This window comes from Zeugodacus cucurbitae, chromosome 5 (assembly GCF_028554725.1).
Source record: "Zeugodacus cucurbitae isolate PBARC_wt_2022May chromosome 5, idZeuCucr1.2, whole genome shotgun sequence".
Lineage (NCBI taxonomy): Eukaryota > Metazoa > Arthropoda > Insecta > Diptera > Tephritidae > Zeugodacus > Zeugodacus cucurbitae.
This window is the reverse complement of record NC_071670.1, coordinates 35,483,749-35,510,208: the sequence shown is the minus strand read 5'-3', so window position 1 is coordinate 35,510,208 and position 26,460 is coordinate 35,483,749. Positions and strand designations below refer to the sequence as shown.

The 26,460-nt window shown below is 34.6% G+C and overlaps 1 protein-coding gene across 2 annotated transcripts in view; it reads right to left on the bottom strand.

The window, feature by feature from the left end:
• The window catches only part of LOC105215500 (uncharacterized), a 465,848-nt gene that overhangs the window by 315,496 nt on the left and 123,892 nt on the right, over positions 1 to 26,460 (bottom strand). For both annotated transcript variants that reach the window (XM_054230743.1, XM_054230744.1), the window contains one exon: positions 10,443 to 10,471. The gene's annotated coding sequence lies outside the window, so the exon portion shown is untranslated. The remainder of the gene's footprint in view (positions 1 to 10,442; positions 10,472 to 26,460) is intronic.

Here is a 26,460-nt window from a genome sequence, read left to right as displayed (position 1 = left end):
CTATCTCTTTCGTAATGTTTCGGTGGCTATGCGCTGGTGCTCGGTCGTTTTGTTTTTGCGGCTTTTTTGTCTAACAGCTTGTTTATAACTTGTACAATTGTTTTTATTAGCTTTTTATTGCTGCTCGTTATTTGTAAACGTTGTATGGTTTACAGCATATTGCCTGTATTATTGTTGTATTTATTATTTTACGTTGCCGCACAGTGTGAAAAAATCAATTTTTGATGGATCGAATTTCAATTATTTAGTAATATTACTAAGGGGATTAATATATTTCCGGCTTGATAGCACTTTCGAAACTCAAATCTTAAAGGAGGTAGTGTCCTTCACCCGAATTCTTTCAATATTTAAATTTATTGGCATGAAATGTTCTTCTCTGCTTATTATTGTCAATTAGTTTTCAGAAATATTGTTTTTAGATATAGCGATATAGATTTTTTTTCTTTCGTGAGATTAGTAGATGAATTCTCCACATTATACACGATTTATGTCTTTGTAAATGACCCGACAATCAGTGGACTCCTGACCATGAAACTGTCTCTCTATACTCTTCTTGATTTTTCCGCCACATTCCTTATCGATAGTGCTTGCCTCCGTCTCTATTGACTCTAGTACAAATTATTAGACGACGGCTAAAAGTATCCAGTGTAAAATACCCATTCGTAGCTGTGTCCTTTGACCTTTGGAATAAAATGAATTATTTTTCTTCAATTCATTAAATAATGAAAGCAACTTGTTTGAGTTTATTTAAATTTACAATAATTGGATTGGATTTAGACTACTTTAAACCTAAGAAGCATATATATGATATAAATCAAAATTGAATGTGTTCAAATTTCAAGTTCAACACTTTCGTTTCTAATTTTTTAAAAACTTTAGTATATATTTACATTTAAGGCTTATGCGAAGTAATTACAAAAATAAAACACGAGTTTTTCTTATAAACTCTATTAGAAAAAATCCTTTTATGAAAAGAACGCATGGTCCTTCACCGATTTTAAGAATTGTGAATAGCTTTCTTAAGAGTATTTTACAAAAGATTTTCAGAATATTATTATACTCTCGCAACAAAAGTTGCTAAAGAGAGTATTATAGTTTTGTTCACATAACGGTTGTTTGTAACACCCAAAACTAAACGAGTCAGATATAGAGTCATATATACCAAAGTGATCAGGGTGACGAGTAGATTTGAAATCCGGATGTCTGTCCGTCTGTCCGTCTGTGCAAGCTGTAACTTGAGTAAAAATTGAGATATCTTGACGAAACTTGGCACAAATATTCCTTGGCACCATAAGAAGATCAAGTTCGAAAATGGGCAGAATCGGACCATTGCCACGCCCACAAAATGGCGAAAACCAAAAACACATAAAGTGTCATAACTAAGCCATAAATAAAGATATAAAAGTAAAATTTGGAATAAAGGATCGCACTAGGAGGGAGCATATTTGGATGTATTTTTTTGAGGAAGTGTGCGTGTCCCCGCCCACAAATCGTTTATTTGTATTTAACTCGCAAACCAATAAAGCTATATAAACCAAACTTTCTGCACTCGGTTCTCTTACATACCCCACCACACAGCATGAAAATAGTTGAAATCGGATAATAACCACGCCCACTTCCCATACAAAGGTTAGGTTGAAAATTACTAAAAGTGGGGTAGCTAACTAAGGAAAAACGTCAGAAACACTAAATTTTGCAGAAGAAATAGCAGAAGGGAGCTGTACTCAGATTTTTTTACAAAATGGAAAATGGGCGTGGCATGGCTCACTTATGGGTCAAAAACCATATCTCAGGAACTACTCGATTGATTCGAATGAAATTCGATATATAATATTTTTCTATTTTATAATCGGTTCACAGCCACTACTACTTTCCTTATAACTCAATTTTGAAATCCATCTTATTCCTTCACTTTATAATGTAAACATAAGGAACCAATGAAGATAACGGAATAAAACTTTACACAATTAGTGCATATCATCTCTGGCTTCACTTGTGAAAAAATTGTCGAAAACGGACCATAACTTTTCAAGGCCCTAGATATCGAACATGTTGAAATCAGCGATTAAGGATAAATTTTAACCGAAAATTTGGGTAAATCTCTCAGATATCTCAATTTAATTCAGAGGAAATTGTTTTCTTCTAATAGTGTGTCTCTGTTCCAAAAATTATTAAAATCGGGTATGTGTAGGTTTTTCAAAAGTATCTTCTCCTAGCTCCCATATACCTAATTATAGGTTTTTAAAAAATACGGTGAGCTTTATTCCGCATATATGAATTGGTTAAATTTCTTCAATAAATTGTGAGAGTATAAAATGTTCGGTTGCACCCGAACTTAGCCTTTCCTTACTTGTTTTTTCTTAGCTTTGAAGAGCAGCTGGGTCAGTTAGGTTTGAACCAGTTTTTTTAGCTGGGTCAGTTATGTTTGATCCAGTTTTTTGGTTCAATTTCTCTACCATTTCTTAGTTTTTAGACTAATAGTTGAGAAAAACAACACACTGTGCACCGCCACTTTTCCCCCTTTCAGTTTGTTGTGTTTGTGCGATGAGGCGCGACTTTTGAAATATTCATTGAATCGAAGTTCTAAGGCACTGCTGGCATGAATCGCGGCGTAAGGTTGTATTGTATGCGAAGCGAAGCAGTGCGTGAAACCTAAGTAAATATGCTCGAAAGCTTTCGATGCGCTCCAATTGCGCTCGCATACTGCGCGCACGCACACACACACACACACACCCACCCACGTATGGTACTCATCTTTATTCAATGGCAGCTCTTTTGTCATTGCCGCACTCGTTTATTTTATGCCATGAATCCCCGATTAATTTTACATTGAAAATTATTTGCGTCTCACCGCACCAATCACCAGGCAGCATACTGGCGGCCGGATATGATGTTGGGCCGCAGCGCAATCACTTTGTGAATTTGGCGCATTTTTGAATTTTCGCATTTAGCGAAATTTATGAATTCATAAATATTTGCTGGCAAAATCATTTGTCATAAAAACGTAAATTATGCTGAAAATTATACGACAAGGGCGTTGATAATGAGGCTGGCTTTTGAGTTTACCACACCCCGCATCAACGCACTCGTAAAACCACCGTAAAATTTCAAGCCACACACTATCGCAAAATCGATTTTGCTGCTCTGCAGTGTATTAAGCAATGCTGCTGTGAGCTACACTGATTACCCCATTGCGCGCTCGTTGGGCGCTTGGCGTACGCCCGGAATTGATTGCTTTGCTGTGGCTTGCCATTCACACTTGAGCTTATTTTCTCTGTAAAGTCCCCAATCCTTGTTATTGTTGTTGTTGCTTTTGTTGTTGATGTATTTTAGGCAATTCACGCTTATGTTTTAATATATACATAATGGTTGTTTGTTGTCGTTGTTGTAGATGTTTTTGAAGTGCCGTTTCGCGGTTATCCAAAAGTGTTAGCGGTTAAGTAATGGTTGGCGCATATTATATATACATATCTAAATGTGGCCGGGTGTGAGTGGGTGTGTGCGTGTTTGAGTGCATAAAATATGAGCAACAATCATAATTTGCATATTGCTCTTGCTCTCTGTTGTATTCAATAATTTTATTAGAATTTAGTTATTTGTAGGGTTTACCAAAGGCTGTTAAGTGCTTGTGTTGTTGTTGTTGTTGCTGCTATTTGCTATTTTGCCTAATTCATCCAATTGTGGTTTGTTTGTGGGTTTGGCTCTAAGAGAAAGCCATTTGCTTTGTTTGCCTTGCACTTGTTTCTCTTGCCACTTCCGTTAATGGGGTCTAAGTTATTAATAATTTGGATCTTTTTGTAAGAGAAAACTTCACATTTCCATCAACAAGCCTAATCGGTTGATGTAAAAACGCTTTTTAAGTATTATATGAGTAGAAACAATTTTGTGTACCCTATCGTTAGTCCTTGAGAACTATCTATAAGTTACAGCTTCTTATAAGAATTTCAGATACAATTTTACATCTATAACATAAATATTATTATAATTGTATGTACATATATATATACATGTGTTATTGAATATTCAAAGAATTTTTTTCCCGAAATAACAGCTGTCACCTTTAGGTCTAAGAGCTAAACTGACTTTTACGCTGATTTGTATTTCTTTGTCATAATGTGAATTACTGTCGCTTTCATTTCTTACACATGCTACATTTCTCTTGGCGCTATCGCTGAGTTAAAATCTTGTTTAAGACCTCGCAACAGACATTTCAGATGTGTCAAGATTATGCTGAACGATATTTAAATTTATTTCGCAGTTTTTTCGAGATTTATGGAAGCAGAGGAAAACATAAACAAGTGTGTTGGAATATATATAAAATATATATATAAATATGCACAGTTATGCTTTGGACATTCATTTATATATATTATGTTTATTACATACAGGCATATAATACATACACATATATACACAATTGTATTAATCAGTCACTTTCAATTTAAATGCCCGCCGGCGGCATGGTAATGGGAATGTGACTGTCGCGTTTAAAAAGCAATAAATTAATAAATGAATAAGCCATGCGACATCTTGTCAAATTTTGTATGCTTTATGCGCCTACAAGGCGTAGCAGACGGGAGACAGTCAAAAAAGTGCGGTTGGCAACAGAAGAATGTGGTGAGAAACCAAGCACCGCATGTGCGGCATGGCGTATACGTAACCAATATGAATATGCATGTAACTCATTGAGATGGAGGCAATTTGTATATGTTGTAATAAGTAATATTAAAGCGCAATAGTGTAGTAATGGAGTTTTGTTTTATTCTTTATTTTTCATAAATATTCGTGTCTGTAAACCATTCTCATTAGTTTTGTCGCTATCGCTGTCATCTTGGCATTGTCACTCAATTTGCCAAAATGTGACAGTGTAAATTTGTACGTCGTTGTTTATTGCGCTTGTGTCGCAGCTTTATATTACTGAGACAATAATTTTATTTTAATATTTCATTACTTTAAGAGATAACCACCTGACTAGTTTGGAACCATTTGGGATTTTTACTAAGGTGACATTACTTAAGATTTGAAAGCATTTTAAAACTCTATGCCTAAAACCTGACAACATTGAGAATGTCGAAATGAAAGCAGAATGATAAATAATGCTTAAGTAGGTGATATTTTTATTTACTACTTTACTCATTTCGATAATAAAATACTTAAGCTAAGCTTTCACTTACCTATGCGCCATACTATCTCTCTGGAACTAGCGCAAAGCAAAGCAAGTTAGAAATAAAATAAAAATGCTATAAAAATTCGCTCGTGTGAATATTTTATGGTCGCGAGTCATATATTGCGCAATGTATTTTGCTGTTGTGGGTCTAAAATTTTATGGAAAAACATTTTTTTGTAATGAAAATTCTGCTTTATTCTTTGCTATTCGTTAGTGTGAAGCTTTGAAGACTTCAAAATAGCGGTTTATTCCCATTTGGACTAGATCATTTGAAGTATATCGCGCCTCTTTTTGTATTTATGTAAGAGGATATGACGTCGGGGATCAAGAGTAGCGAATACGGTGAATGGAGGACTAGTTCATAGTGTAAGCTCTTCAATTAATCTGTCGTTTCAGAAGCGGAATTCACCTGACCATTGAATTGGCGAGAGAGCATATTTTCTCTCACAACAACAGGGCAGCGTAGAAGAACATCTCATGATCTGGAAGCACGCCATGATAGCAGGAATGGAACTGAGTATGATAAAACGGGTTCCTAGCTCTTTACTGTGGAAAACTGAGTTCGATTCATGAGTTTTTCGAAAGTGTATTATATCTCTATAAACACCCAAAAATATTTTCAACTTCCTTGAGTTCGCCAACCTACATGGATTAAAGAGAATATCTTGAAGAATTTAGTAGATTCTGTGTCATACAACATGTTCTTATAAAGGCTACCTAGACTTGCTATCCTGAAATTCGCTTCCACCCGAACAACATCCCGCCTTACAGCGTGTTTTTGTGCTCCTTTACACATTTTATGCGTGCTACTTGTACATTATAATGATCCGTGGCATCACATCTTGATGTCAAATGCTATTTGCGGCAAAGTTTATGACGTGGAAAGCGACATTTTTCGTCGTCTGTCGTTCAGCGCATTTATTTTGGCATTTTTACGATAACAAATTTACAGGCATACACACATATAAATTTGAGGCTTTTAGGAACATTTCGCTTGTTTGCTTAGAGGCTTTTTATTTTCGACATTAATTAAACTGTGTTACGAGAAAGTTTTTAGTGTTTTCTCGTTGTTGTTGTATTTGTCGCTTAAATTAGCAATAGGTCTAATTCTTGTTGGCAAATAATAATCTTTTTTGCCGAAAAATGTCATATTTTGTTAATTTTTAAATATTGTACCGTTAGTAGAAGTATTCGTAAAGGTAACTAACCTCACTTTCTAACTTTCATTTCATCATGAAAAAACTTTGCTGAGTAAATAAATTAGTTAACTACTAAAATTGTGGTTTGTACATTTATATAAAGATAAATAGTATATGCTTGCTTATTTAGGAAAATAAATTTAATAGTCCTATTATATCTACGATGATTTTTACGAGTCGCTTTCAGCAATCAGTTATATAACTGCGCATAAATATTACCACGCACATCAAAATCAATGGTCAGTTATATTTATTGCGCTACTGTACATTAAATTTTTACAACTTCTTATATGAGTTTAGCACAAGTACCGTTATATTTTTTGTGCTTTTCAGACTGTGGCTTCAGTTATTAGCATAAGTTGAGTTTAGTCTTCGTATTTTCTTCGTCATGCATGAGTTGGAGATTTGAAGAAATTTAACTATGACTATATCTATTATACTATTGGAATTGGAAGGAGCTGAAAATTGTTGAGGGATGGGAATCAGGAATAAATATTTTTTGTTTAGCAAAGGTAGTGTTCTAGAATTATATAACATAGCTGGCCACAAAACTGAATTTGTCACTGTGCTTGGATTTTTTTCCTTCCTACAAAGAATATTCGATTTTATAAATTGTTGTAAAACTAAGGATAGACTTCCAACGGGTCTGACTTTACTTAATAATGGGTAGTGTACATTAGGCAAGAAAGAATGAAGCCCGTATTTAATGCCGAAATACCTTAAGAACACGAAAGCATTTGCAAGTCCCTAGGCTCTCGACTTTATGAGAAGCAGATACCCAAACATTTAAAATTTAAAATCACACAGACCTCCGTCTTTAATTCCTATAACGACTATTACCAACCAACGAGGTCCAACCAAACAACTCGATAATACGAATATCCAGCACAATAAATTTTGATCTTTGCTAAAAATTAACTGCGGATGAACCCCTTGAAACACCGAAAGAAACATTCATTTGAAAAACCTCTTCAAAGTTTCAGAAAATAGACTCAGATTTTTTTCTTAATTTCACAAAAGTCTGAAAATGAAGATTTGTTCGATCATTTTCATTTCCTAATAATTTCGGAGTTTTCTCTCGCTTCTATTGTTTTTGGATTATTCTGTGAAGCATTTCATGAACAAATATTGTTTCCAGGACAATCGTTATTTATATTAAACTCGAAACCCAGATTATGAGAAATTGGCACCCAGGAGAACTGTCTCTTGGTTTTGTTAGTTAGAAGCAGTTTCAGGTCTAGAGTGATTTCTACACGAGCTAAAGGCATTAGTAAAACCATATGTAGTATGGAATTATTTTGTTTTCCATGATGATTGGGTTATGGTTTCCTAAGTGCTTTCAATATATATCTGCATTTAAGTATCTGGTTTAAAACTCTTTCAGAGAAACTGTACATTATTGCAACACTTCAAGCATTTAATTTTCACAATCGCGGTCCACTGCGAAACCTTAAAAATGTAATCACATTAAGTCCGCAAACAAACACACACACAACCTGCAGCAATAGCTCCATTCACAGTCAGGCAAATGAATAGTAAATGAGGCAGTAAGTAAGCTTTCGTTAAGGCTGAGATTGACCGCAGCTGCTGCAGCGCCACGTCAGTCCACAATTATCTACATACTTGTTGTTTTAATGTTATTGCATTCTGGGCGAATAAAAATACCTGCCTTCAGGTGCACAAATGATACAAGGACACAGCCCACTTAATACTCACGAAGCGGCTTAAACAGAGTTACATTCCAGCACTTGTCTTAATGCAAGTATTTAAATATGTAGTACATTTGTATTGTATGTATGTGTTTCTATATATTCTTACCCAATCTATAGTTAAAGGCGACTGCGTGAAGCCTCACGGCAGCCTACATGCTCTTTGTGTTTACTCAGCATTATGTAATTTCTGCTGAAATCACGCTCAACGCAAATATTTATTCTTTCGATTTTAATGATTTATGGGTGATTAATTAAAATTGCATTAAAAGATTTCGTACAAAACGAACAAAGCGAATGGCTGTCGAAGCGAAAGCATGTAATGAGTTTGTATGTGGGCCGTGTGCAAGTGATCGGCAGGCGTGTGAGGGGGTAGGCAAACAAATAAAAGGGTAAATAAATGAGGCGTAAAATAATTTGGAAAACGCAAAAGTGAAAAGGAGTGTTGCCAGCTGATGGCCTCTGCGTTACATTGCTGTGTATAATACATATAAGAATGGTGTTGAATACATTGATATGGGTCTAAAGGTCTCGTCTATTAGGGGTGGACTTAAATGGCAGAAATTTTTGTAGTTATTTACCAAATACAACGTTATAGTTGATTGGATATTTCCATACTTTTGAAATTTTCTCGCCATCAGATGGCATGAATAATCAGTTTATTTGGAAATAACTGCTTAACTACACTTAATTATAAAAATAAAGTGTATTTATTTACGTCATTAACTACTTTTTTTTTAATTTAAACACTGTTTATCTACTCGAATATTATACTCTCTCATTCCGTAAGTCTTACTAATATTTCCAAAACACGGTGACACGCCAGCACCAGACTGATTTAATATCTTGAAGATGTTATACCAAGCTACACTATATTGAAGATTATGATATCTCACATTTTAATCGATATATACGGTATATATTCCACCGGAACTTTTGAAAATCCATATAGGAGGTATATGGGGGTTAGAGGAACTATTGACCCGATTTTGTCCATTTTCGGCACAGTTAATTACGGAAAGTTAAAACTTCTCTCTGAATCTCTTTAGAATATCGGAAACATTTTCGGTAAAAAAATTGGTCACAAACCCTGAGGTCCTCATGTTTGGAATCCAGGGTTTTGAATATTTATAGCCCAATTTCGGCGATTTGTAGACGGGCGGTGTGATAATATAATTGCCGTAATTGTATAAAGTTCTGATCCGATATCTGTGACGATTATTTGTTGCGCAACACAATTTCGTTGCAAGCGATCGCTTATGTATCCATGTCTAAAGAAGTTCCGCAAATAATTCTAATAATGTTATTTTTAAATTATTTCACATTTCTTACCGAAAGAATAAGGTTCTTTGTCCAGAAATACATTATTTCAATGAATTCAAAATTTATACAAAGCTTACGCTCGGCTTAATATCCAGACACAAAGACCTATCACCTTTGCAACAATTGGTTGTATAAACCGGTGAAAACACTTGGGTAAAATTCCGGTTAACAATATCTTCGGCAAATGTCAATGCACCTACGTTGAATGCAGCAACAAAAATCACAACAAAAAAAACATTCAGGAGAGAAAAAGCGCCAATTGGCAACAGAGAAACAACTAATCTGTTGGCAATAGCGAAAGCAAAGATGATGGGAAGGCGCAAACTCATTCTCATTTCAATTTCATTCATTTCCATTTGCAGAGAACAAAATGTAAAAACCACAACAACAACGGCAACACGAATTTCAGTCGTCACCATTTTCATTAATTGACGCGGAAATATTCTGAGAAATTAATGTAAATCCTTGCGTGCTGACAGCAAACTTTTTGTAACAATTCAGCGCATATCCTACCTTGTGGCTGTTTGCGTTAAATGTATGTGTGATTGCGAAAGGCAATCATGTTCGAAAATCACAACATAATTAAGATTCACCACTCGCATTAACCTCAAGTGCCACGCCAAGTGCAAGCATTCTACTAGCTACATTTATAACGGTGCATATCTGTGGAGCTTACATTTTCAGACGAACTCTCTTGGATCCGGCATCAGGGTGCCGTTATTACTTTTTCATTTGCGTTCATGCAGAAACAACGGCATATTACCATCAGACAATTAATTCCAGTGCAGTTATGGCAATTTTCTTTTTGTCAGTCTGTCAATCATGGCCAAGGACCGCAATTTTTATTTCAATTAAATGCTGTCAAATGTGAAGAGAAATCGTCAAAGAGAATTTTCCTGAAAATTACATCACATGCATATATCACATGCAAAAATAGCTGTATTATTAAAGGCTTATACAACTGTGGATTTTTGAAGAAAAGAAGTCCCAATACTGTTTTCTGTAGAAACAAGAATTAATAACAGTTATTTAAATTTTACTCACTTTTTGACAAATTTGCCGCTAATTTTCACCTGAAAAAAAAGAAAATTTAATTATTGATAAATATAAATAAATTAATTAATCTCTACATAAATATTCTACTTATAAAAATGTAATTCATAAATATTAACTATATGTCTCAACAACCGTATGTATGCTTGTATGTCCCCCTTGTAAAAAATAATTCAATCTCATACATGTAGTATTTTATTGTTAGTCGATACAAAAATTTTCCAACTCAACGAACTGCGTCGATTATCTGGGTCATAATGTCAAAAGTGTCAGCTCGGAGGTACCGTAAATATAATGTCAACGCCACCGACTGTATCTAGTGTGAATGAGTGTGTGTGGGTGTGACCACTTAAAACATATTTTGACTTTATAAAGGCACATATGTACAATATATAGACACATATGTTATATTTTTAGCCTTTGTTTTATAAGCTATTAGCACACACATACACTGATATATAAGCGCACGCACATACATTTTTGCATATTGTGATGTTTCAGCGGAGCTCACTGCCAACAGTAGCCAAGGGCGGCGGCTATCAACACAATAAAGCAGCATTTTTTCACATTATCCTTTCAATTTAATCCGCTTTCAAGTGCTCTTACTAGTACTACATACACATGCATATGGGCATGCCGGTAGTCACATGTTTTAATTTCGGCGTACTTTGACATTCGTCAGCTGATGAATGGAGGGTCTGTAGGAAAATGCTTGCATTGGTTATCAACTTTTGAGATTTTCTCATTCGTTATGCACACAAAGCCAAATTAGAAAATTCTGATAAAATAATAACATAAAATTTAGTAATAGTAAAGGTTTTAGAAAACTTGCAGTGAAAGCTCTTTTAGGACAGTTGCCACCTGTAGAAAATTTAGGTAATTAAATTTAACGCAAAAATGTATAAATAAAAACTAAAGTGAACGATTTTAAGAAAGCTTGTAATGAAAATTATTTTTTAGGAGAGTTGCACTAAAAAATGTACACTAAAAAAAAAGATAAAATAAAGAAACTATAACAAGATAGATATTTAAATGAAGAGGTTTAAGAAGGCTTGAATATAGCATTTATAAAAGCAAAATATTTCAAATCACAAAAATATTTCAACAGCGGTATCAAACTAAATAGGTTTACGAAAGATTTATGAAGGGGATATATTTGAGAAGGGTGATGGGTATCGAGCATACAGAAACCATTTTTTTCTTGTTTATAGAGAATATAATACTAATTAATACTAAACATAAATTTAACAAAAGTGATCGGCAAAAGCTTCTTCTATGTCAAATCTAAGCGCGAGTCTTTATAGCTCTTTATCCAAAAAGTTATCAGTACAAGTCTATGTTTAGATACGTGAAAACAAAGCACGAAACAATATCGAACAGATGAAAGCTTTTAGGAGCATTTTCAATAGATACGAGGGCTGCTATATATATTTCTGGCCTAGGCAACACTAAGTGTTGCCAGGTGCAATCTGACATTTCCATTGGAAAGTTTGATATTTTTTAGCATAACATCACTCAGAACATTTTGTCATTTAATCGTGAATTGTTTTATTTACAGGGAATTAAAAAATTCATCTCGGCTAAAAAATGGAATTAACTCGTGAACATTTTCGTGCGATCATTACGATCATGAACTAAAATCTTTGTATGGCTATGAAGCACCGTCCTATAGAACTGTGAAAAACTGGTACAACGTATTCAATCGTGGCCGACGCTCGCTCAAAGACGAATTCCGTGAAGGTCGTCGAAAACCAGCTGTTGTGGCAGAAAACATTGATGCCGTACGTGAACTGATAATCCAAGACCGCCTTGTAACATACCTTCAGATAGAGACATGCCGAATGCCTATGCATTTCTCCCACCAGCATACATTCGAAATTGCATGAACACCTGGCCGTAAAAAAGGTTTGTTCTCGTTGGATCCCGCACAATTTGACAATCGCTCAAAAAAGGCTCAAAAAAAGTGCTTCGAAAATTGGTTTGAGCGCATGCAAAAGTGTATAAATCTTGATGGAGAATATTTTGAAAAACAATAAAACCATTTTCGTTGATAAATATTCCTATTTTTATTATTAGGCCAGAAATGTATATAGCAGCCCTCGTAGTACATAATACGTATGCATTGTCTAAATGCAAGCCTGTTAGCAGTAGCGAGGGCTTTTTGAGTCAAGATTTCTGTTTAATTTCAATTTTAATTGAAAAAAAAACAGCTTTTCGTATCATAATTAAAGCATGTTAGCAAGATCAGTGAGCTTAAGCTTTTTAGAGCTTTTCCGATAATGTCACTAGTTTAATTCTAACCTTAAATACCACAAAAGCACATTGATTCCCGTGAAGTGTGTTAGCAATATTGAAGAGTGTGAGCTTTTAGAGCTTTTTTTAAAGAAATTGGTTAACAAATTTTAACCTATAATAGCAATATCACGGTAGCTTTGTAAAGCTTTTTCTGCCTAGAATACAATTTATTATCATGAGCTTTTTAGAGATGTTTGCAAAAAAGTTTCTAATAAACCTTAACTTTAAATAGTTAATAGTCTTGATATCAAGCTAGAATATTTGGGGTTTTCAATAGAAAATGTGCTGGTTGTCTCCTTCGTAATTTACATATACCATACACATGTATACCAACCCATATTTTGCATACTTATACGCGGATTACAGAGATCACTGCTGCCAAAGAGGGTCGGTTAAAAAGTGAAACGAATGAAAACAATTCAGTGAGATATAAGATGTGCTTTATTCATTAAATTGTCACAAATATATGTTGGCATACACACACATGCCTACACGCTCATACACACGCATCTCCGCCCATACAAACGCTGACAAAATGCACGTTTGCTAACAGGGATTATGAGAAAAGCGGATGTTATAAAATGACGAAAGCGGTTGAATGAAATGAAAAGGAGCCAAAAGAAAGCTCCATAACGTATGCAAAAACGGTGCAAAAAAGGGAAAAACAGAAAAAGAAAACACTCAGCAGACAATTTGTCTGCCAAAGTGATATGATTGCGGATAAGCGCACACAACGGCATGTACTCACATATGTATATATCTGAAAGCGAAAACAGAGACTACAACAACAACAATAACAATATATGTGCATAAAAGAACGGGCAAAGACCCCAAGTACGCGCTCATCATTTTCCAGCGTTTTTATTTCACTGCAGCATTTCCTCGTTATTTATATATGAATGTATGTATGTATGCCTGTGTGTATACAAAAATTCCGTTATACGTATTATATTATACATTGGCACGAGCGTTTAGCCGCAATTTCGACGCTGAACCACCGGCTGCCATATTCGCTTAACCCGCAGTTCCGCTAACTTTTCCACTTGATTTGCTGCAATTTATAAAAACAACAAGCGCAGTTATTTAGAATGACGCAACAAGAGTAACCAAAGCTAAAATGCTGTGTGTGTCAACAGTCATTTATGCCTGCCCCACTCTCACTCTCACTCATTTAATCCACCGCCATTGCCATGAATCTCGCTCTATTCATCGTTGCTAACCTCAACCGCCCAACAAATTTGCCGTCATTTATTTTATTTGCAATTTATTGTTCATTTGATGCTGCCACCAATACCAGCCAGCCAACGCCGCTTCTTACTTCATGAAAATGTCTATAAAATGTTATTGTTGTTTGGATTTTTTTTTTCATTTTTTGTCACTTGACTTTTGACTTTTGACATTTTTATTTTGTTATTGTTGAGTGTTGCAATCGAATGTTTTTCTTTCGCACAAATATGCCAACATCTATCTTCGGTTAACCCGCGCCAAGCAAATTGCTGTTGTCACTCATGAAAGCTGCAGCAACAACAACAATGGTTGGTGTCATGCAAACACTGTGGAGTGATGTTTATGGATATCAACACCCTGCTAACAATTTAAATTGTCGGAAATGTATAAAGAAAGTAAGTGAGCTATTGTTTTAGCAATTATGCCATTGACAGTTCATAGCCTCGACATTAGAAGTGGATGTGAGAGATTTTATTCTAGCGAGACCACGGTGGTAGCGCTTTTCGTACAGCCATCTTACAATACATGGGATATAGTAGAATTAGTAGTAACAGTAGTAATAGAGTTGGTTATGGCTCTAATACAACAAAATATAAACGAGTGGGTACCTATAACCAGAAGACTCAACTTCAAAGTATTTTTTAACAGCAGTAGAAGTCTGATGATATGAGAAAGCCTCTCTTAGGATAATGCCACGCAATGAGCGAGGCGGTAAAAAAACAACAAATATTATGTCTCGCTCCCAAGTAGAATAAGCAACTACTATATGAGAGCAATATAGTATCTGGACATAAATAGTGAAGAATTCTTTCTTGTTCTAATGAGGAACTTTCTGATAAATCTTGAAGCCAATGAAAATTTAATTACGTTTGTCCAATAATAAAAAATGAGGGTAGGCTGTCGGCAGGACTATTCTTAGGATATCAGATTGTTTTCTTTGCGAATTTAGAATACGTGTTTATTCCTAGACATGCTATTGCGAAACGCTACGATCAAAATGGGTATTGGGTTGTTTTTGGTGGAAAAGGACATTGTAGACTTTACCAAACTGGGACTCCAGTGATTAAATGATTGAAATTTGGTGTTCCTCTTTGCTGCAAAAACAACAAAAACTGTTTATTTTAATTTTTCTCACATAAATTATAAAACTTTAAAGTTTTTTAACTCTTCGTACATATAACAACCATACATAAAATCATTTAAGTAAAGCATTTTTTCCTGATATCAAAATCTTCGTTATATGATTTTTGTATACCACCATGGCCCAATGTTGCTCACAAGCAACCTTCTGTAGCACCCATAATAAAAGGCGTGGCAACGTGAAATTTTGTTTCTAAACTCTTTTTTTTTTTTTTTTTTATGGTCCCAATGGAGAAAAAAAATTTAAAACCACAAGAAAAAAGTCGGGGGTCGAAAGGGTTAAACATGACATTAACAAGTAAGGAAAGGCTAAGTACGGGTGCAACCGAACATTTTATACTCTCGCAATTTATTGCTATATTTATACTCTCGCAACCTGTTGCACAGAGTATCATAGTTTTGTTCACATAACGGTTGTTTGTGTCACCAAGAAATAAAAGAGTTAGATATGGGGTTATATATGTATATATAAATGATCGGGATGACGAGTGGATTTGAAATCTGGATGTCTGTCCGTCCGTCTGTCCGTCTGTCTGTCTGTCTGTCTGTGCGTGCAAGCGATAACTTGAGTAAAAATTTATATATCGTAATGAAACTGGGAACACATATTCCTTGGCATCCTGAGGAGGTTGCTTTCGAAAATGGGCAAAATCGGTCCACTGCCACGTCCACAAAATGGCGGAAACCGAAAACATATACAGTGTCATAACTAAGCCATAAATAAAGTTATTAAAATAAAATTTGGAACACAGGATCGCATTGGGGAGGGGCACATTTGGATGTAATTTTTTTGGAGAAGTGGGCGTGATCCCGCCCTCAAATAGGTTTTTTGTATATATCTCGCAAATCAATAAAGCTATATAAACCAAACTTTCTGCAGTCGTTTCTTTTAGCCACTTCTTAATGCAGTCCAAAAATGAAAGAAATCGGGTAATAACCACGCCCACCTCCCATACAAAGGTTAGGTTGAAAATTACTAAAAGTGGGTTAACTCGCTAAGAAAAAAGTCAGAAACACTAAATTTCACATAAGCAATGGCAGATGGAAGCTGCACTCAGATTTTTTTACAAAATTGAAAATGGGCGTGGCGTCGCCCACTTATGGGTCAAAAATCATATCTCAGGAATTTCTCGACCGATTTCAATGAAATAATAACACTTTCTTGACACCCTGATAACACGGGAGGAATATGGGCGAAATCGGTTCACAACTACGTCTACTTCCCATATAACTCAATTTTGAATTCTTTTGATTCGTTCACTTTATAATACATATATACATTAGGAACAAATGAAGATAGCGGAATAAAACATTACACAAATACTGTATTTGAGCTGTGACATCACTTGTGGAAAAATTGTCAAAATCGAACCATGACTTTTCAAGGCCCCTGATATCGAACATGAAGAACTCAGTGCCTAAGGGTAATGTTTCACCGAAAATATAGGTAAATCATTAAGATATTTTTATTTTTTAAAAACTTCCCTGTTGCTGCCATAGAACAAAGCTTACAACTTCGAAGTTTGTATATGTATGGTGATGGTGATGTTAATAGTGGAATGAACAAATTTAGTAATATTACAGTCTAATTTGCGTTCTAAAACGTTTAAGCGTTCTAAAGGTCAAAGTCTTCAAAAGTCTTCACGCTAACATTTTGCTTATAAAGTTTCTTAGTATCGTAGGAGCTTTATATATATATATATATATATATATTTAACACAACTTCATAACGAAAATGGATTATTAAACTTAGTGCATTAAATAAATTCATTTTCATGTTTTGTTATGAAAAGAAGTTCCATTCTATTATTAGATTTTTGAGAAGTTGAAAGTTAAAATCAAAACTTAAACTGGAAAAAGCACACGAATAAAAGATAATCACATATTTATAAACTCCTGTGTTGATGCGTATGTAAACCTTGTATTTACAGCAGTAATAAACGAATTTGAAATTTCCAAACTTATTTATGCAGTTATTTTCGAAATCACCGCTGCTTGCAGCTGCCGTGCCATAAAGTTCGCACACTCACACACCTGACCAAGTGCAGCCGGCGAGTGACGTGAGTGAACCAACCAAAGGCATGGCTGCCGGAGGTGGCTTACCTGTTTTGCATGTGTTGCCAGTGTTTGTTTGTGGCTTTGCGAAGCCAAAGCAAATTGGCACCGCAAAAGGCAAAGAAATAAATTGGCCAAAGTGATGTGGAAAACAAGAAAACAACATACATGGCCAAGCAAAAAGAATTATATTACAACAAATAAAGGGTAAACTCAAGTGTTGCTACTGCTTTGTTGTTGTTGCTGCCTCATGTTGTTGTTGTTGCTTCCAAAGTTATGCCATGAAAATGCTTAAAGTTTTATTAGTTTGTTGCGAGCAAAAAGTTTTCCATGTAAAAGCTTGGCAGATTTCCTTCACCACTACAACAACAACAGTACACACGCACCCAAAGCTTACCCCCAGCAGCCGTTGGCATGACTAAACTTATTTATTTGTTTTCCTATTTATTTATCTGTGCGTCTGGCAATTTGTTGGTGCGGGGAGGGTGTGTGATTTGACAGCACAACAGCAGCTGCTGTTGCTGTACGGGGCCAAGAAGCCAAACGACGAAGCCTGAGTGACTTTGACAAGAGAAAGTGGTGCCACAAAATCAAACAACGGTAAATTGTAGCATTGCAGGCGTGAGCCAGGAAGTTGGTAGTGTTAAACTTTTGGTTTCTTGTTTTTTTTTTTTGTTGTAGTAGACAGCAGTAAAACGCAGTATTAAGTTGCGTATAACGAAGTGGGTGCGACAAGTGGGTTGGTGGTCTTGTTTTGACCCGGTTAAGTGTTTGGTCCACATACACGAGTTAACAAGTTTACTTTGCTTCGTTCGTTAAGCGAAGACCCCATCAGCTGACCCAAAAAGCCGGTTTTTTTGTATAATTTCATTTAATGTGTTTTTTATCCATTGTCCGTTCACTGTCTTCTTCAGCCTGATTTGTTTAATGCCCAAAAAATATGCATCATCAGCCAAACTATTTCAACTTAAATTAAGAAAACAAAAGTTTTTTCAAAATACACATCGTCACTCTCGGGCATATAAGCACATTTTTACATTCTCACATATAAGATAAAAAGCTCCAAAAAATGTGTGTGGTTAGGGCAATCGATGAGCAAAAGCAATTATGCAAAATTATGGTTCGAGAGAAAGAGTTCCTTTTAACTGGCTAGAGGAAAACTAAAATGTTGTAATAGCTTTCATGAAGGAAAAGCTTAGAAATATTTGTCGAAAGCTTGTAAGCACCTAAAGTAATGATGTGGATCCATTAAAATATTGCACCGAATTGTTGAAAAAGTTTTCAAAACTCGAAACTATCCAACTTGTTTGTGACTATATATCTCTTGACTATCTCTTGCGGGATACCGATTTTGAGGCCCCATAAATTGTAACACTCGGTCGCAACGGAATTGTCATATAGCTATGTAGATGAATTGATATTTATTTTCTTTCTAGTAGAAGTAGTCGTTGTCAAAAGTAAGTCAAAATTTCAATAAGACGTCTTTTTTGAAGCCTCTGACAAAAGAAATAACTCAGACAAGACAATTTACAAGAGCTTTTGATGAAATTTTAATGTTCAGGAGATCGTACACAGCGGTTATCGTGCGTTTCACTTGGAACTATCCAGAAGCGTTGATGACTCTTGTTCGCTACTTATTATCGGTGTTACAATAGACTTCATACTTGAAAGTCAGTATTGAATATAAATTTTTAAGACAATTTTTGGTGTGGTTCGGTTATAGTCCCACTTGACAAGATAGTTTCTGTGTTTATCACATTAAATATTTTACAACAGGGTTTTACCAAATTGTCAATAATACTTTAAGAAATTAAGAGACCATGAAAGAATTGAGTTTTAGGTTTGAGAATTTAGTATATGCAATGATAAGAAAGCCCAGCCAGAAGTAATGAAATTGAGCTTATGTGCTCCAGGTAAACTACACAGAAAATGATCAAAAATAATGTGAACAACGTGCTTTTATATTTGCTTACTATGTACTATCATGTATCATAAGTATTGAAAAATTAAAGTCATCAGTTTGAAGAGAACCAAGAAGTCCAAGATAGTAAAGTACTTAAGTGATAAAATTAAGCTTTTGGATCATATACGTATATAAAACAACAAAAAGAAAAGTCTCATTATGCCAATATATACTGCACGATAATAGAAATGGGGAAGCTCTCAGGAATAAAAGTTTTAAATTTAGAATACATTACATATTTTGTTCTTCTTAAGCTTTCATGAATAAAAGTGAGCTTTTGGGCTCAAATTAATTTACTGGGATTATATTACAGAAGGAGAGGAATTAAACTTTAATGCAAAAGTGCTAGGAGAGAGATGATGAGCCTGCGTATTTAGTGGAGGCATTGTAGCTTTCATAAAAAATTGTAGGAGAGATATTGAAATTTCCGAATAAGTATAGGCATCGTAGCTTTCATGAAAAAAGTGTTGGGAGAGAGGTGAGAGCTTTCGGAATTAGTATAAGCATTGCAGTTTTTTTTGAAAAAAGAATTAGAAGAAAATAAATAGAGCTTTTAGTTTCAGACAAGCGACTATGTTTTACTGTTATTTATACTTTGAAGTAAATTTAAAGTTAAAAATAAAATACAACTTTATGCAGCTCTAGTATTATAGCTTTAGTATTAACATAGTACATGTATATGATCAAAACTAAGAAATAACAGCGTTTCTCCCCAAAATTTTTCCTGATAAAGCAATTAACTTCGTGAAACTTTTAAGATATGCGAATACAAGCTTTATTCTCCGTGGCGAAAGCGCTTATTGCCTAATTAGCAAACTATGCTAATATACATAAATATGTTTGTATGTGTAAGTACAACAACAACTGTTGCCACGTTTCTTAATTTAACCAAATCGTGTCACTTCAAGGTTTCGCTTAACGAATTCATGTGAACAACTGACGGGTTCTGACACAATAACACATACATATGTACATATATACTCAAAGCTGAACATCAACTGTTGATGTGTATGTGTGACTCGGCGAAGCTTATCGCTGAGCGCAGAGTCAGCTAAATTAAACGTCTCGTCAACAAAATGTTACACTAAACTACACAAATCAGTGCACAAATAAGCATTTGCTTAAATATTCCAGTGCGTGTGTGTGTGTTTCACAGCTAATTGACAACAAACACACGCACTTGCACTAACACTTATACACAGAATGGTCCACATGATTACGATACTCGTATACTGTATGCCCAATGAGTCGCTTATTTGTTGTCATTTATGTCGCATAAATATTGGTGTGATGGTTTTGCTTTGATTTTATTATTCCATCCATTAGGCGAATGCGCGGAAATAAGCAAAAGCCAACAACCAAAAATCAAAGGGCACCAACAATTTCAGTTAGATAGCCGTGTATATGTGTGTGTGTCGTCTATTGGCGAAACATATTAGTTTGGTTTTGTCAGCACGTCACACGGTCCATGTCATGGCATCCATATTGCAGACATTGGCGGAAATTGAAACGCAAATGACAATTCATTTCATCAGCAGTTTTCTGCTGAACTCTGCCCCCCAGACGAAATAAAACTGTGTACAAACCAATATAGTGACAACTAAAGCACTAAAGTTGGGTATATATACAAATAGAGAAAACTAAAGCGTTAGGTTAGGACAAACATATAGCTCATACATATGACGTGACTGATACAATTCGGACGGGTACTAGTTACTTTTTTCTTTATGTGACTGACTCGAAAATCTAAAAAAAAGATTTTGAGTTTAGCATAGATGTTCATCTGTTGTCAGGATAATTGTATGGGAACGGTATACTGCTAGGATAGTACACTACTTCCTAGTTTTTCCGTGGAAAATATAATTTATTGATAACAGCGCAACCTATTCGACTCGACAGTATGTGCAACATCGGAACTTTATAAATTTAACGCACAAATATCGCGTCAATGGCGCCAGCTATCGGATTTCTCGACACCAAAGATTGGACTGAAAAGTACCTCATATAATATATGTGATGGTACCTATAGGAAGCAGAGTCTACATTAAAATTGAATTAAATCATAACTAAAAATCAAAAAAAAAAAATGTGTATGAGAAAAAAAACTCGGAAATCAGCGCCACCCAAAAGCGCTTCCCAAAAATTGTATATTGCATAAAACCCTATTCAAAATCCCCAAAACCTTCCAATTTTTAATACTGGGTGTTGCCACTACACTTTTGTTGACGTCCATTTATCCCTTCCAACACATCAACTTTCGCTCCTTTCGTTTTATAATCTTCCCTAGTTGTTGTTCGGTTCGCACAGACGGCGGCCATCCGCTAAGCCAGTTCACCCATTATGGCTATTCACATGTCACAGGCAATCGAAAAAGTTCAACAAATGTACACATGTGCACGAATAGTTGATGCTGCCGCCGCTCAATATTGGCCAATACCGTCTATTTCAGCTATTCACTTGGCCATCCTTTCAGCAAGGCATGCAATGCCCGGCTGCTTCAACGTACGAAATGGATTTTGAAACCGAAATTCCCAGGCAATGGCCACAAGGCACACGCTTCAGTGACGATACAAAACGTTACCTATTTACAGTTATATATTACTGTAGTGTATATATGTATGTATGATATTGTTTTTGTTAGTGTTAGCATGTTGAGCGTTGGATATATACAGAAATATGAGCATTAAGGGGGTGATTTGTTTTGATATGTTTTCTCCAGGAAGAGGCAGTGAACTATTTGGAGTCTCTGATACAAAGTAAACTTCATATCGTCATCCTATACTCCTGGTACTACCGTTAAATTCTTCCTATTCTGAAGCTCCTTATTTAGTAGCTAATATTATGTACACGAAAACGTTTCGGTGTTCGGTCCAGAGGTGTTATCGAGAGGAAATATCGGTCATTTGTTAGCTGTTTCTAATTCTTTATTCCTAGATATAATGCTCTATAGACCTGGACACTTAGTGCCTGGTACTCAGCAATGGGGGACACCGTCTGTTCTATTTCCCAAATATTTTGTGGTTCAAAAAGGCCCTGTTATCTAAATAGTTCTTAATTCCTCGTAGTATATGATGGTTCTGAGGTTTCCAGAAAATTTATTATATTAATTAAGCAGGAACAGATGCAGGTTTTTATCTAAGGTGAACAATTCTTGTGGAGTATTTTGGAATGTTTCATTCTTGAAACTTTGGTAGCATCTGTGAAAATGAAAAAAAAGCTGTTAAATACAAAGTTAAACAATTAAATAAATTAATTAAAAGGACGATCCATACTAATCCCGCAATCACATGTGTAGGCGTAAACACATACGTGTTTATTATTAAGTTAGACAGTTTTATACTACATCTGTGCGCTTTTTGCTAGATTGCTACTGCATATATACGTAAATATGTATGTATGTACATACTCGCTCAATATTGTCGTTGTGTTCAATTTTGTTTTTGTTGTCACTACATTAGTTTTACGAAGCGGAAAATCAATGTCATCAGCTACTCAGGCTGTGACGACAATGTCAAAAACAACATCACCAGGACATTGTAATGGGAATTCAATATTTATAAACATATGTATATGAGATGTGTATGTACATATGTATGTATGTATACATGAACTTATGTATATGAGCATGACTTGCTACCAATACTATAAAATATGCTCATGAATATACATATGAGTTGTTGTATATGCAAATATATAGAAACTTATGTATGATTTTGCATAAATATTGTTTGTGCCGTATACGTACATATGTGTTGTAGTAATTTCTTATTAACTTCTATTTCTTAAGTAAGTAAATATATAAATACAAAGCTTCACTGAAAATATCGCAAATTGTCGGCATAAATTTGGTAATAAGTGGAATTTGCATTTTGCTAATATTCTAACATGGCTCAGTAAATATAGTATATATGTATATAGAACATACAGTACAATATCTATAAGTATATGTGTGGATATTTATTCGTTAAGCTCTTCTTTCGTTGTTGTTATTTTCAACAGTACCTATCTTCCCAATTTTTACATCGGAAAATCAATAATTAGACTTTCAATACTTTTGAGAATTTCAATTTTACGGATAACACGAATATGACACATATTTATATTTCCCTGAGTCGAGTTTTTTACAGAAATAAAATATTTTGATTAAATATCTATGCAATAGATGATCCATTGGTGCTTCCCACATCTTTCTTCATATTGAAAGAACTATATATATGATCGAAAATGGCGCTGGAAATATCTTTCATTTACTTGAGCTCCATATTCATAATAGAAATATACAAAATCTATTAGGGAAATATATTATAAAGGACTGTTATAACGTCAAATTCAATGACGAGAAATTGACAATTACATAATTTTGATGGCAAGTGTTTATGCTGCATTGAGCGAAAATAGTTAAAAAGGAAGCAAAACAAGAGCTTTAAATTATAACAATATAGTTCACATATTTGACATTTTTATACTCTCTCAACAAAGTTGCTACAAAAACAAAGTTGCAAAGAGAGTATAATAGTTTTGTTCACAAACGGTTGTTTGTAACAACTAAAACTAAAAGTGTTAGATATAAAGTCATATATACCAAAGTGATCACGGTGACGAGTAGATTTGAAATCCGGATGGCTGTCCGTCCGTCTGTCCGTCTGTCTGTGCAAGCGATAACTTGAGTAAAAATGGAGATATCCTAATGAAACTTGGTACACATATTCCTTGGCACCATGAGAGGGCGGAATCGGACCACTGCACGGTGGTTCCTCCCATACGACAAAAATAAAAAAGTCCATGTTTATATATTGGGCTTGTAGCTAAATAAATAGTTGCATATGCCATCAAATTTATGTATTTTGAGTTTGTTTTGATTATTTCTAACGGAACTTCTTGAGTGAAAGCAACATATTTACGGCCTTGCACAGAAATAAATAGTTGACAAAAATAAAAGCGAAAGCAACGTGTACAATCAACTGCAAAAGTTTAATTTAAAAAAGTGTCTAAATAAAAATACTGAAAATGGAGATTAAAGCCGATGGTAATAGTATTATTTTTCAGTAATAACAAGTTTTTAAATTGTGCTGTTGTTTTTAGAATAACAAATTTTAATGAAGTGTCTTTTTGATTCAGTTTTGTTGTTCTTTGTTAAATGTATTTGGAGATTTAGTAACTTTGTCAACCGAATGCAGTGACCGGATTAGTGTGTAAATGTTGATACAAGTATATAGTTTAAAATAATATTAAGTTCATGTGTAGGGATTTTCAGGTTTCTAAATAAAGTTCATTAAACTAACCTAACTTTTTAGTTTCAAAGTGTGTTTTGTACATCAAATGTGCGTGTTATAGCATTGGTTTTTGCAAGTAATGTCAATAAACGAATGTAGAATTAGTTGTTGTTGTCTTGTCAATAAACGAATGTAGAAATAAGTGTTTGTTGTCTCACTCTCTCTTTCTGAGATTTTTATTTTTTCAATTTCTTATCGTAGGGACGTCTCATCAATGCATATTTTCTCGCTCCTATATTTTTGAAATTTGGTGCTCCAAACATGAATCAAATACGACGAAAGGTCAGGAAATTTTTGAAGATATAGTCAGAAAAACAGGTTTTTTAATGTGACGAACATCCGTTTGATGATATACTGAAATGTGTAAAATATTTATGCAGACGTATTGGGGTGATGTGGGAACAAAACCATCGCGTAAAGTCAGACGTGCATGGTTCCAAAGTCATCGAAAGTGCAATAATATCCATTGGAGAACTATCAGAGGAAGCTGCGGAAGCCAAAAACAAGGATATTAAGAGGTATAGGCTTCAACATACGAGGAAAACTTCTCGAATTGCAACAAATACGGATTTACTTAATATGTTTTGTTGAGCTCAGATCCATTTTTTAAAGGTCAACGAAAATTGCCATGCAAAAAGAAAAGCGCATTATTAAAATCTACAATAGAATTGTTGGAAGACTAATTACGTAAAGGTATTTTTTATTGAGGTTTATAACGTCCTTATTTTTCTTCCAAATTAATAAAATTTTTATTTGAACTGTAAAAAATAAATTGTTTAATTTTATAGAATTAAATGGCACATCTGTTTTCCTTTCTATTTATTAATAATAAATCCGGGAATTGGAACAAAATTTATCACATGCTCAGGTATTTTAGAATTATATATGTAGAATATGAAAAGTGGGCGTTATTCAATTGCGATTTTTTCAGAATATCGTACTTGCATGTACAGAATTATGCTGTGTATATTGCAGGTCAGTATCTCTATTCTAACTATTTTTATCGCTATCCTCCATACAAATGGAACCACTGTGCACTGTCACGCCCACAAGATGGTGAAACCCGAAACACATAAAGTGTCATAACCAAGCTATGAATAAAGTTATAAAAAAAAAAATTTGGTACGAAGGATCACACTAGGAAGGGATCACACTACGTACCCCACTATACACCATGAAAATAGTTGAAATCGGATAATAACCACGCCTACCTCCAATACAAAGGTTAGGTTGACAATTACTAAAAGTGCGTTAACTCACTAATTAAAAATGACAGAAACAATAAATTTTACCGAAGAAATAGCAGACAGAATATGCACTCAAATTTTTTTACAAAATGGAAAATGGGCGTTGTATCGCCCACTTATGGGTCAAAAACCATATCTCAGGAACTACTAACCAATTTCAATGAAATTTGGTATATAATATTTTCTTGATACCCTGATGACACGTGTAGAAAATGGGCGAAATCGGTTCACAACAACGACTACTTCCCACATAACTGAATTTTAAATTCCATCTTATTCCTTCATTTTATAATAAATACATAAGGAACCAATGTAGTTAGCGAAATAAAACTTTGCGCAAATACTCTTATACACAAATATACTAGCGCCCATAGAGGATATGATCTGTGACATCGCTTGTGAAAAAATTGTCGAAATCGGACTACAACTTTTCAATGCCCTGGATATCGAATATGAAGAACACCGTGCCTTATGGAAATTTTCCACCGAAAATGTCGGTAAATCTCTCAGATATCTTAACTTAATTCAGAGGGAATCTTTTTCTTCTAATAGTTTAAATCGGTTCAGAACTTCTCCTAGCTCGTATATACATATAGGTTTTTCAAAAATACGGGTTAATATTGAAATGTATTCAGGAACTACCTCAGCCCTCATTTACTATATATGATGATTTTCGATATTCTATTGGACTTTATGTCGAATATATGGGTCAAATTATGCGTTATCTTAAAAAAACTATATCAATAAATTGCGAGAGTATAAAATGTTCGGTTGTACACTTACTTAGCCTTTTTTTACTTGTTCCTTTT